This window comes from Glycine max, chromosome 17, assembly GCF_000004515.6.
Source record: "Glycine max cultivar Williams 82 chromosome 17, Glycine_max_v4.0, whole genome shotgun sequence".
Taxonomy (NCBI): Eukaryota; Viridiplantae; Streptophyta; class Magnoliopsida; order Fabales; family Fabaceae; genus Glycine; species Glycine max.
In genome coordinates this window covers 23,820,552-23,832,383 of record NC_038253.2, presented here as the reverse complement: position 1 = coordinate 23,832,383, position 11,832 = coordinate 23,820,552, and the positions used below count along the sequence as shown (strand labels likewise).

General features: G+C 38.4%; 1 non-coding gene across 1 annotated transcript; it reads right to left on the bottom strand.

Moving 5' to 3' along the window:
* Positions 1-11,012: 11,012 nt before the first annotated feature.
* Positions 11,013-11,119, bottom strand: LOC113000067 (small nucleolar RNA R71). The gene has a single exon (XR_003265339.1). It is a non-coding gene; the product is annotated as a small nucleolar RNA R71 (small nucleolar RNA).
* Positions 11,120-11,832: the final 713 nt, after the last annotated feature.

Here is an 11,832-nt window from a genome sequence, read left to right as displayed (position 1 = left end):
TTCGATTAGTTGAAGAATTACACGGATTTTGTTGTATGCGTTTTTGTCTTGGCAAAGAAGATTACAACCTTTGAAGCAAATAGTGACTTCTTTTTATTCTTTTTAGCCAAGGCAGATCCAGAATTATTTGAAGGAATTTTAGCCTTTTAGCTTAATGAATTATATAGAGGAGTAATCCTTGTGCATTAATCATCTTGTGTTCAAGAGTTTAGACAATGTTAAGGGCCAAGTGTCAAAGATATGATGATATTTACAAATATTTGTCATGGATAATTAATGTTAATCCCTCTCCCCTCATTAAAAAAAATAACATGAGAATGCACAATAATAATAAGAATACTTGTATCACTTATTGATAATTAAACCCTTGAAAGAAGAGTGGATGGTGTGCCAATACTTGAGTGTGGCAATACCATAAGCTCTTGCAGCATTTTCTTCCATATCATACATAACCCCTGTAACAAAAATATTTGAATCACTTGTATAAGGATTGGTTTTTCTTCTTTTGCTATCATCATGAGTAAACTATCGTACAATATCTTTAACTACAGGTTAACTAATCTGAAAAAATTTGATATATATTAAAAAGAAAACTAATCCTGGCATTGGAAATCCTTTGGTCCACTGTTTCAAATGCCAACAACTCCAGCAACCGTTTCCTATCTTGTGAGCCTAGATTAATGTAGTGTCAAAAAATTAACCTGGTGAAAGAAAGGTAATAAGGAATAAAGAAGGCATCAAAGAGAAAGAGAGAGATGAGATAGAGTCGAACACAGAACAAAGTGTCTAAATCTTTCTTTTTTTAAGCAAAACTAATTTATAATATTATAAGGGAATTAGTACAAGTGGTATTGATATATGTACATTGTGTCCATACTATTTGAAGACCTATGGAAACCTAATTCAAGCTTTTTTGCAAGAATTAACTCTCCATAGGTGTGAATTAGTAAAGATAGCCTTTCATCAAAAACCTATAGAACAATCCCCCCTCATTACAAAACCCAACCTTTATGTTGTTTGCCCATGAGTGAAAAGGAATATCAAATCCTTTTTATAGATTTTTTAGCTAACTCCAGCAGTAGAAAATGGTATCGTCAATTAACTTCTGACCATTAAACCTTTCATTTTCAAATATAACTTTGTTTCGTTGAAACCAAATGCACCAGGTTAAGGAAGTCCACCATATTTGCCATCGCTGATAGATAAAGCCCTTGAAATAACCATGGCCATGTTGAAGGAAATGGTCTCTAGGTGATTTTGGGAAAACAACCTTTATATTCAGCCAAGTCAGTGATTCCCACCAAAAAGGCAGTATTCTGTCACAATTAAAGAACAAGTGGGATACCTCCTCCTCATTAGATCCGCAGAAAAGGCACAAGATATCATTCAGCTCCACATTTCGCCTTTTCAAGTTAACCTTGGTTGGAAGTCTCTCCCGGATCAATCTCCAAATGAAATGAGACACCTTACTTGGAATTTGGAGCTTTCAAACCTGATTAAATACCTCATCGTTATTTTATTTTGATAATTGAAAAGCTAACACTTTGTAAGCACTTCCCACTGTGTAAACCCCACAAGGATCTAACCTCCACCCCCAACCATCCTGCTGATTCACTTGCACTGTCACAGCCTCAATGTCCTCCATGAATTTTGCAACTATATCAACCTCCACTTCCATAAAAAGGCTTATCCACTCTAGGTTCCATTCACATCTTTCTGTTATTGCAATCCCCATATGCTAGATTGAATGTTGTTGCTGCTGAGATAGGCTGTATATACGAGGCTATTTTTGTGCCAGTGATTTCCCACCAACCAACCAACCATCTTCCCACAATTTAACCTTTGCTCCACAACCAATTTTCCATTCTATGTCGCCTCTAAACCACCCCCTCCCCAAAAGCATTACAAACATGCCTTAGATCTTGCCACCAAACTGAATCAGCACTATTTGTTCTTGTTGCATCTAGATTTAACCAACTCCCGTATTTGGACTCTAAAAGCCTCGCCCATAATTCTCCTTTATGATGGAAAAGGTTCCACCACCATTTTCCAAGAAGAGCACAATTGAACTTTGTTATATCCTGCACCCCCAATCCACCTTTCTCCCTTGGGAGACAAATTATCTCTAATTTTTCCCAAGCAATCTTCCTTTGGTCTAATTTTCCACCCATAAGAACCATCGCTATAACCTCACCAATTTGATGGCCACCTTCGTTAGGAACTTGAAAAAAGAGAGAAAATAGGGATAGAATTTAAAATGAACTTTATAAGAGTGACATTTCCCCCAAAAGATAGATGTTTTTGGTTCCATTTTGAAAGTTTTCTCTCACATCTCTCAACTATAGGTTCCCAAATCATACTATGCCTTGGGTTTGCCACAATAGGGATACCCAAATATAGGAAGGGAATGGCCAACACTCTACAACTAAGGTAATTTGTCGCATTTTGAATCCAATGATGTGACATGCCAATTGCTCCAAATTTGCTTTTAACAAAATTTATCCTTAAACCAGACACTAATTCAAAGTTCCTCAGCAAGAGCTTGATTGCTTTTACATTCTCCAACGATGCTTTCCCAAAGAAAATTGTGTCATCAACGTACTAAAATAAGCTAATGTCCACCTCATCCTTCCTTATCTTAATCCTTTCAAATAACTTTTGTTCTTGGACTTCTCTCATCAAACCGGACAGCCCCTCAACTACAATGTTGAACAAGAAAGGAACCAGTGGGTCTCCTTGCCTTAGACCTCTATGAGGACAAAATTCCTCTATGGGGCTACCATTTACCCCTTCAATCCACTTGATCCATTTGGCGCAGAACCCCATCCGCTTCATCATGTAGGAAAAAAATCTCACTCACAAAGTCATAGGCCTTTTATAGTCTACTTTAAACACCAAGCAACCCTTATTGCATCTCTTCACCTCTTCTACAACTTTATTAGCTACAACCACACTATGTAACAGCTGCCTACCCTCCATAAAAAAATATCGGCGTTCATCTATGATATAAGGTAGCGCCTTCTTAAGCTTGCTAGACAGCACCTTTGCCACAATTTTGTAGATAGAACCTATTAAAGAGATAGGTTTGTAATCATTGAGGCCTTAGGGATCATTTACTTTAGGAATCAAAGCTAGAAAAGATGCATTGCTTCCTTTTGGAAAGACTCCATTGGCATGAAATTCATTCAAGAATCTAAGCACATCTGATTTTAGGAGATCCCAAAATTGTTTAATAAAATTAAAATTCAGTCCATCTGGTCCAGGGCTTTTGGCACTACCACAATCCCATATTGCTGCCTTAACTTCATCCTCTTTGAAATGAGCCACCAACAATTCATTATGTTGCGGATCAATGGACCTGAATCTAACCTCAATCTCTCCCACTCAGATTCTTGAAATCTCATTTTGAAAAACAGTCTAATCTCCTTTTTAACCCTACCTAGTTCATGAATCCAGCACCCATCAACATTCACCCCTCTAAGCATGTTATAATGTCGCTTCCAATTTACAGTCAAATGAAAATATCTAGAGTTGCGGTCCCCTTCCTTAATCCATTTTGTTCTTGCATTTTGTCTAGCAATTGATTCAACTGATCTTGTTGCCCACCACCATAAATCCTCCTTTAGTTGCCTACTTAATTTCTGATCTTCCTCATTCAACTACCTTCCATCTCCTTCTTTTTCCAGATTATTGAGTTCAGCTTCCACTTTCTTCAATTCTTGTTGGGCATCTCCAAACTAGTTTTTATTCCAATCTTTTAACCTCTGCTTTAACTTCTTAAACTTTTCTTTTAGGACATATCCCCCAGCCAAATACATAGTTGTCGCTCCAACATCTTGAACTACCTTCTTGAATGATTTATCTTCCATCCAGCAGTTAAGAAACCTAAAAGGCTTTAGTCCCCAATCAACAGAAGAGGGTCGCGATAGTGATTAGAGAAATTACCTGATGTAAGCTCCATTGGAGCTTGTAGGCCTATGATCTTCTTCATCAATGGATTCCTTTGCCTTTTGGAAGATGAATGAAAACGGAATGGAGAAGGAAGAGAGAGAGGAGATGCCACTTTAAGGAGAAGATGAGTCTAGAAGAATCTCACCACCATAGGAGGTCATGGATAAGAGCGTGGAGGAAGAAGGAAATGAATGAAGGGAGAGGAAGAGAAGAGCACGAAATTTTGTGCTCTAAAAGAGCTCTAAAATCTGAAGTTTAATTTTCAAATGATCAAAGTTGAAAAAATTGCACACACTTGACCTCTATTTATAGCCTAAGTGTCACACAAAATTGGAGGGAAATTTGAATTTCTATTCAAATTTCACTTGAATTTGAAATTGAATTTGTGGAGCCAAATTTTGGAGCCAAAATTTCACTAATTATGATTAGTGAATTTTAACTATGGTTCAGCCCACTAATCCAAGATCAAGTTCAAGATTATCCACTAAGTGTGCTTAGGTGTCATGAGGCATGTAAAGCATGAAGGACATGCAAAAGTGTGACTATATGATGTGACAATAGGATGTAGCAAGCAAATGCTCACCTCCCCCTCTAAAATTTAATTGGATTGGGCTTCTCCCAATTCAATTAAATTTATTTCTCAACACACACATCAAATATTCACTTAATGCATGTGAAATTACAAAACTACCCCTAATACAAAAACTAGTCTAGGTGCCCTAAAATACAAGGGCTGAAAAATCCTATATTTGTAGGGTATCTTACCTACATTATGAAGCCCTAAATACAAGGCCCAAAAATAATAAAATCATAATCTAATATGTACAAAGATAAGTGGGTTCATACTTAGCTCATGGGTCCAAAATCTACCCTAAGGCTCATGAGAACCTTAGGTCCTTCTCATGCATCTCTGGCCCAATCTTCTTGGAGTCTTCTATCCAATGCCCTTGGGGGGTAGGATTGCATCATTACCATCCAATATAATCTTAATATTGTCTTGCCATTTGTAAAATCATTCAGCCAAGACAAGGACCCTATCTATTTTGCTTTTTGTTGTCACATTTGGTCTGTACTAAGTGAATTTTCTGCCCACACTAGGAACATCCTCAACATCCAAGTCAACAATCCAATTATTGAATTCCTTCAGGCTGCCTCCATTCTGAATCCTCTGACACAATCCTACTCTTTCAAATTTCCTTCTAATGCTATTGAAGTCTCCTAAAATACACCATAAACCCCCATTGTTGGCAGTTCTAAGTTGTTTGACTTCATCCCAAAGAATTCTTTTAGAAGTTATGTCACAAGGAGAGTAAATATTGATTATAGTCACTTTTCCACCATCACCAACCCAAGTACCTTCCAAATATATGAAACCATTTCCCTTGACCTTCTTTTCCATTTTGAAAGTTGCATCACTCCAAATACACAATAATCCCCTGCATTATTAATTTCTGGTTGCAATTCCCACTTAACATCAACATCTCCCCCACAAAGCTTGACATAAAGATTTGTTTGTGGCTTCCTTCTTAGTCTCCTATAGGCATAACATATCAATTGACTCCTTTTTCACCATTTTTCTTATTGAGGCCCATTTTAGACCCCTCCCCAACCCTCTTACATTGTAGGTTATAATCTTCATGAATCCCCTACATTGTTTCCCTTCCTTTCTTTTATGCCCTTGTCCCTTTCCTCCAAATTGATCAGTTTTCCTATAATTGTTCCCTTTTGATTGTTGTAATTAACTCTTATGTTTTTTGCCATTTCCAAGGTATTTATTGCCTCTTATAATAATTCACAGCTTCTGGATGTTGAATCTGAAACTGATGTTGTTGTGGCCTTTTTATCCTTGGAGTATTCTTCCCACATGACAACTTCCTTCAGCCCACTACTTGTCTTCTGTTTAGGGGATGTTGGCTAGGTGTATTTTAAAGGGTTGTTCCTGCTTTCATTGTTCTAGACATGCTTTTTGTCCCTCTTGCAAGTTTAATTTATGACTGGGCTGATTTTGTTTATTGCACCCCTTATTTCTTATGTACATTTTCCATTTTTTATTGGGCCCATTCAACTGGAGGCACAAATCCTTGAACTCATCTTTTTTTCCCCATCAAATATTTTTGTGATGGGACCCGAGCCAGCTTTGTCTTTTTCGCAATCTTGTATTGTCTCCCACTTCTCCCTATGCAGGCCCTTTAATTCAAATTCTTTCTGACTATGTGAGACCATTTCTTCCCTTTTCTTGTTCTTTTTATTGGACTTTTCTCCGTTCTCACATCAATGCATTTGCCTCCCCTGTATGGTGACTTTCTATTGCCAGATTTTGCTGCCTCTTATCCTCCTTTCCCTTCTCGTTTTGTTTGGTAGTGTCAATCTTTTTTTGTACAACTAAAGTCTCACCTAAACTGTAGTGGGTGGGTCCACTATTTGGTGAGTAGTCCATGTTCTCAACATTGTTGACCGTTGTTGCAAAGTATGGGTAATATACAACAAGTAATAATTGCTTCCCACGAGTCCCAGCCCTTGCGTCTCCCTCAGAATCTGAGATAGTGTTTGGTGTCGGAGTTTCGTCGTCCACCTGATCTTCCTCTGACTGGATGTCACATCCAATGTCGCTCCACTCTAAAGATATTTCTTTAGATGATTCACCATGACCCCCTCTATTACAATTGCAGCTTTGAGACCCACAACATACCTCCTCTACAATCTCAATCATGTACGCGACCCCATTAATGAATGTTGTAACTATGGTGGTTTATCATAGGGAGCCATGGGGTTTTTATTAGAACACAAGCCCTATCTAGTATGTGTAACTCTCCTAAAGCTTCGTCAATGTCCACCACCTCTCTGATCCCGTTCACAATCTTCGTTATATTTTTTGCATCCCATCCATGAAGAGAAATCCACCAACACACCACCCAAACCAATATGAAACCAGCCATCAAAGTCAGACTCCATTTCTCCAGCGTGTGGAACATTGATAGGTCGTTTTCAATTCCTTCACTACAAACCTATTTTGCTCTTATGTCAGAAAGTCCCATGAGAAGCACCATGTCTCCACCAATGTATTTTGGTTTTATCTCTTTACCTCCATCTCACATAAATTCTTCTTCGAGTCTATCAAGCATTTCTAGGTTCCCCAGTCTTCCTACCCAAGAGTTGGTTAGCCATGTCTTCTTACCCACTTGTATTGTTAATTGGACAGACGAACAAGATGGTATGTTGGTTGCGTGTGTAGGCTTCGGTGTCCATTTCTTCGTCCCATAATTCTTTCTTGCTTCTTACCCACTTGTATTTTTATTGCATGTCACATGTTTTGTGTTTTGCTGCTAAGCTTTTGTAGTCATTGTCCTTTGGTCTGCTACACCTTTTTCTTTGTCTTCGTCCCTATCGTGCACCTTCGTTGTGGCTGGCTCCTCCTTTGATTAGGTGTTCTTTTTTATTGCCTTTATCAATTTTTGTTCCCTGTCATGCTTCAGTAAGTTTACATGTAGTTTCAAACCACCCAGAACCAAATTGTCCAACTATCTCTCTAATCTCTTTGCATTGGCCACCCCTTTGAATCTCACAAAACCATAGCTACGGCCATTTCTATTCTAGTTCCGTGCAATAAGACCTCCCTAACATCTCCCCATTTCTTAAAAGCTACCCACAAATCCTTTTCACCCATGTTTTCTGGAAACCTTGTGAAGTATAACGAGAGGATGTCCAGAGCATCCCTCCAATTGTTACTTCTTCCATTCCCCCCTAGTTGGCTTTGTACCTGTCGCATAGTGTTGCACATATTCCTTCCTAGGGTAGTTGAGGTAGCCTCACACTCTCTCTATGTCTCTCCCCCCCCCCTTCTTTGTTTCTCTCTCTACCTCGCTCTCTCATTCTCTCTCTTATTCGCCTTGAGTTCTCGAGGAGTTAACCATGAGATTATTAAGCATGCAATATTAACTCATCACAAAGTGTCTAAATATATTGGCATTCAATTCAAAGTTCAGGGTTATTGACATTTACAAGATAATAATTATATTAATTATTATTATAACAAACTAAAAATATGAAAATGCTTATGCTAAGCCATACAAAATAATCTTGCATATACACAATAACTTTTCAAACTCCTCAATGGCCATCATTCGTGAATGATTAGGGCTGTAAAGCAAAATCAAGCTGAAAACTATAATGCTGCAAAGTACTACTAAATATATATTTGTGGTGAGACTATAAAGTCCTAAAAAAAATACTACAAATTAAGATAAGTAGGCATTAAATATTCAATAGTTGCAACTCTACATAATTGAAGTGAAAGAATGTTTAAACAAAGAAAGGAAAATAGTGATTCTCTAGAATAAACAGCAAATATCAAGAACTTTATGCAAATCACTGCATTCTCTAAACCAGTCGGGTAAATTAAGATCTCTACATAGTTATTTGTACTTGCTAAGGTGGCTGGTTCTCCTCCTCCGTGCACGGCTGATGTGCCATCATTTTCTTCTATTTTCTAAACCCTTTTTGCACCATTTTAATTATTGATTGGTCTTAATTGTCAATTAATTAGGCAGTTTTATTATTTGGGCTCATTTAGCTAATTTGATGTTTTTAATCTAATTTCAGGAATTAATGAAACATTGGGCTTAATCCGGATTTTGGTTGTGGACTTGAAGAGGGCAAATAAAGCAGCGCTTACCTTAGTTAATTTCTAATTAGGAAATTTCGCAATTTTATTTTATGTTGTTTTGGGCCAGAGTATTGTAATAGGGCCCAGTGACTTTGAGTGACTCTTTTTAAATAGCTGCCTTGGGATTCGTGCAGGGCATTCTATTCTGCTATGCTATTTTCATTATTCAGAGCTTTGGTTTTAGGTTTTCACATTTTTCTGTTCCCTTGTTACAGTTTTCATTCTTAATGCAAATTTCCGTTTTCTGCTTCTAATTACGAGTTCATTCTTGCTTCTTCTTCTACTTTCATTTACGTTTCTGTTCATTTACGTTTCTGTTCATTTACATTCTTGTTCATTTACGTTTCTGCTTCATGTTTCATTTGCGTTTTCTGTTTGAATCCATGGAAGGCTAGATTTTCTGGTGTTGTTTCCTTTTGAGGACGAAGCCCAACTCTCTTTGAGGTTTCGTTTGTAATGTGGTTTCCTGGCAGTTTTCCCTTCACCAGTTATCCCAATTTCGTGAATATTAATCAGTGCACGCTTCGTGTTTGATTAATTGCCTCTGAGCCTAACTTGCGTTCATGCTTAATGGACGAAGGGCTAACTGGTGTATGTGGTGCCTAATCACGTATTGAAAACCCTAAGTTGATTTTCGCTTAGTAAATTGAAATAGGGTTGGATTAAGTGGTTGACTGTTAGGGACGAATTCTCCATAATCCAGGATAAGAGAGTGGCTTCTGAATCAAAGGAAACAACCCGTTTTTAATATTAGTAGTTTCGTATTCCATTTTATTTGTTCTGCTCTTTAATTACCAAACAACCAAACCCCCCCCCCCCATCGTTACTGTTACTGCAAGTATATTATGAACATTTGGCTTGTCACTGCTCGTTGGGAAACGACCTAGGATCATTTCCTAGTTACTGCATTTTCATGTTTATTTGATTCGGGTACGGCCTCGATCAAATTTGGCGCCGTTGCCGGGGAGCAGTGTCCAAAGGTTCATAATAGATAGCTAGTGTTATGTGTTTAATCCTTTCGTGTTTTGTGTTTTATTGTTAGTATTGTGTTAGTATGTGTGTTAGTGTTGTTTAGTGTCCTGGTATTTTGTTTAATGTGTGTTTTGTTTCAGTTTTACCATTAAGCGTTTCCCCTGTTTCAGTCTTGGGTGTTTTGCTGTGAAGATTGTGCTTGAAAACAGAGTAGTAGTAGAAATCAGCTTGCGGAAAAACAGAGTAGTAGTAGAAATCAATTAGAGACGGATTTTAGCGACCACCCATGCTGAATTATTTGGGATTTTTTGTTTTAGTAGCTAGGGTTGTTATTTTTGGCTGAATTTTTTTGTGGTAACTTCTTTTAATCCATATTTTGTGGGAAAAATAGCTAGAGCCTTTAGTTTGGTCAGATTTGAAAGTTCCAAAAAACTAGCAAATTTTGTGTTTGTCAAAACTTCAAACGGCCATAACTTTTGCTCCGGTTATCAGAATCGCAATTATTATATATGCATTTGGGGTAAAAAAAAATTTCCTACGCCGTGGCAGCCTGCCATAGGCTGGCTGAGGTCTCCATCGTCCAAAAAAAGCGATTCTGTCAAAAGTTTTTTATTTTTCAAGTTTTATTCACTTATTTTTCTTAACCTACCAATTTTAGCTTTCATAGTTAGACTTTGAATTTTTGTCTGAAATTTTTTGTGCTATCTTCTCATCATTTTATAAGGTTGCTCACAAAATTTCAAGTCATTTGGATATCATTTGAGGGTAGCTGTAGTTCAAACCTACACATTTATTTACATGACAAGGCAACTAGTTGTGTGCATGCTGAATGTAGTGTATGACTAGAGGCAATCGATCTGACTTACAACCCTTTGATCCTGAGATAGATAGGACATTTCATAGATTAGTTAGGCATCATTTTATACCTTTTGATCATTCTGAGCATTCCATTACTGGTGAATCTGTGCATTCTGTTATTGGTGATTTTGAACATCCTGATCTTGAGCATTATAATTCTGAGCATTCTGATTTTGCACATTCTGAGAACATGGCACAACCTCCACCTCGTGAGAGGACTCTAAGGGAAATGGCTGCACCTGATTTCACCTATGAAAGCTTGTGCATCCAATACCCTGATGAGGATGTCCCATATGTTCTTAAAGCTGGACTGATTCATTTGCTTCCAAAGTTTCATGGCCTTGCAGGTGAAGACCCGCACAAACATTTGAAAGAATTTCACATTGTCTGCTCCACCATGAAACCCCTAGATGTCCAAGAGGATCACATATTTCTGAAGGCTTTTCCTCATTCATTAGAGGGAGTGGCAAAGGATTGGCTGTATTACCTTGCTCCAAGGTCCATCACGAGTTGGGATGACCTTAAGAGAGTATTCTTAGAAAAAATTTTCCCTGCTTCCAGGACCACAGCCATCAGGAAGGATATCTCAGGTATTAGACAACTCAGTGGAGAGAGCCTGTATGAGTACTGGGAGAGATTTAAGAAACTATGTGCCAGTTGCCCCCACCATCAGATTTCAGAACAGCTTCTTCTCCAATATTTTTATGAAGGACTCAGTAATATGGAGAGAAGTATGATAGATGCTGCCAGTGATGGAGCCCTTGGAGACATGACTCCTGCTGAAGCCAGAAATTTAATTGAGAAGATGGCCTCCAACTCCCAGCAGTTTAGCGCCAGAAATGATGCCATAGTCATTAGAGGAGTGCATGAGGTAGCTACAAACCCATCTGCATCATATCTGAAACTAAGAAGCTTGAAGGCAAACTGGATGCGTTGGTCAACTTGGTAACCCAGCTGGCCTTAAATCAGAAATCTGTACCTGTCGCAAGGGTTTGTGGTTTGTGCTCCTCTGCTGACCACCATACAGACCTTTGCCCTTCCATGCAGCAACCTGAAGCAATTGAGCAACCTGAAGCTTATGCTGCAAATATTTACAATAGACCTCCTCAACCTCAGCAGCAAAATCAACCACAGCAGAGCAATTATGACCTTTCCAGCAACAGATACAACCCTGGATGGAGGAACAACCCTAACCTCAGATGGTCCAGCCCTCAGCAACAACAACAGCAGCCTGCTCCTTCCTTCCAAAATGCTGCTGGCCCAAGCAGACCATACATTCCTCCACCAATCCAACAACAGCAACAACCCCAGAAACAATCAACAGTTGAGGCCCCTCCACAACCTTCCCTCGAAGAACTTGTGAGGCAAATGACTATGCAGAACATGCA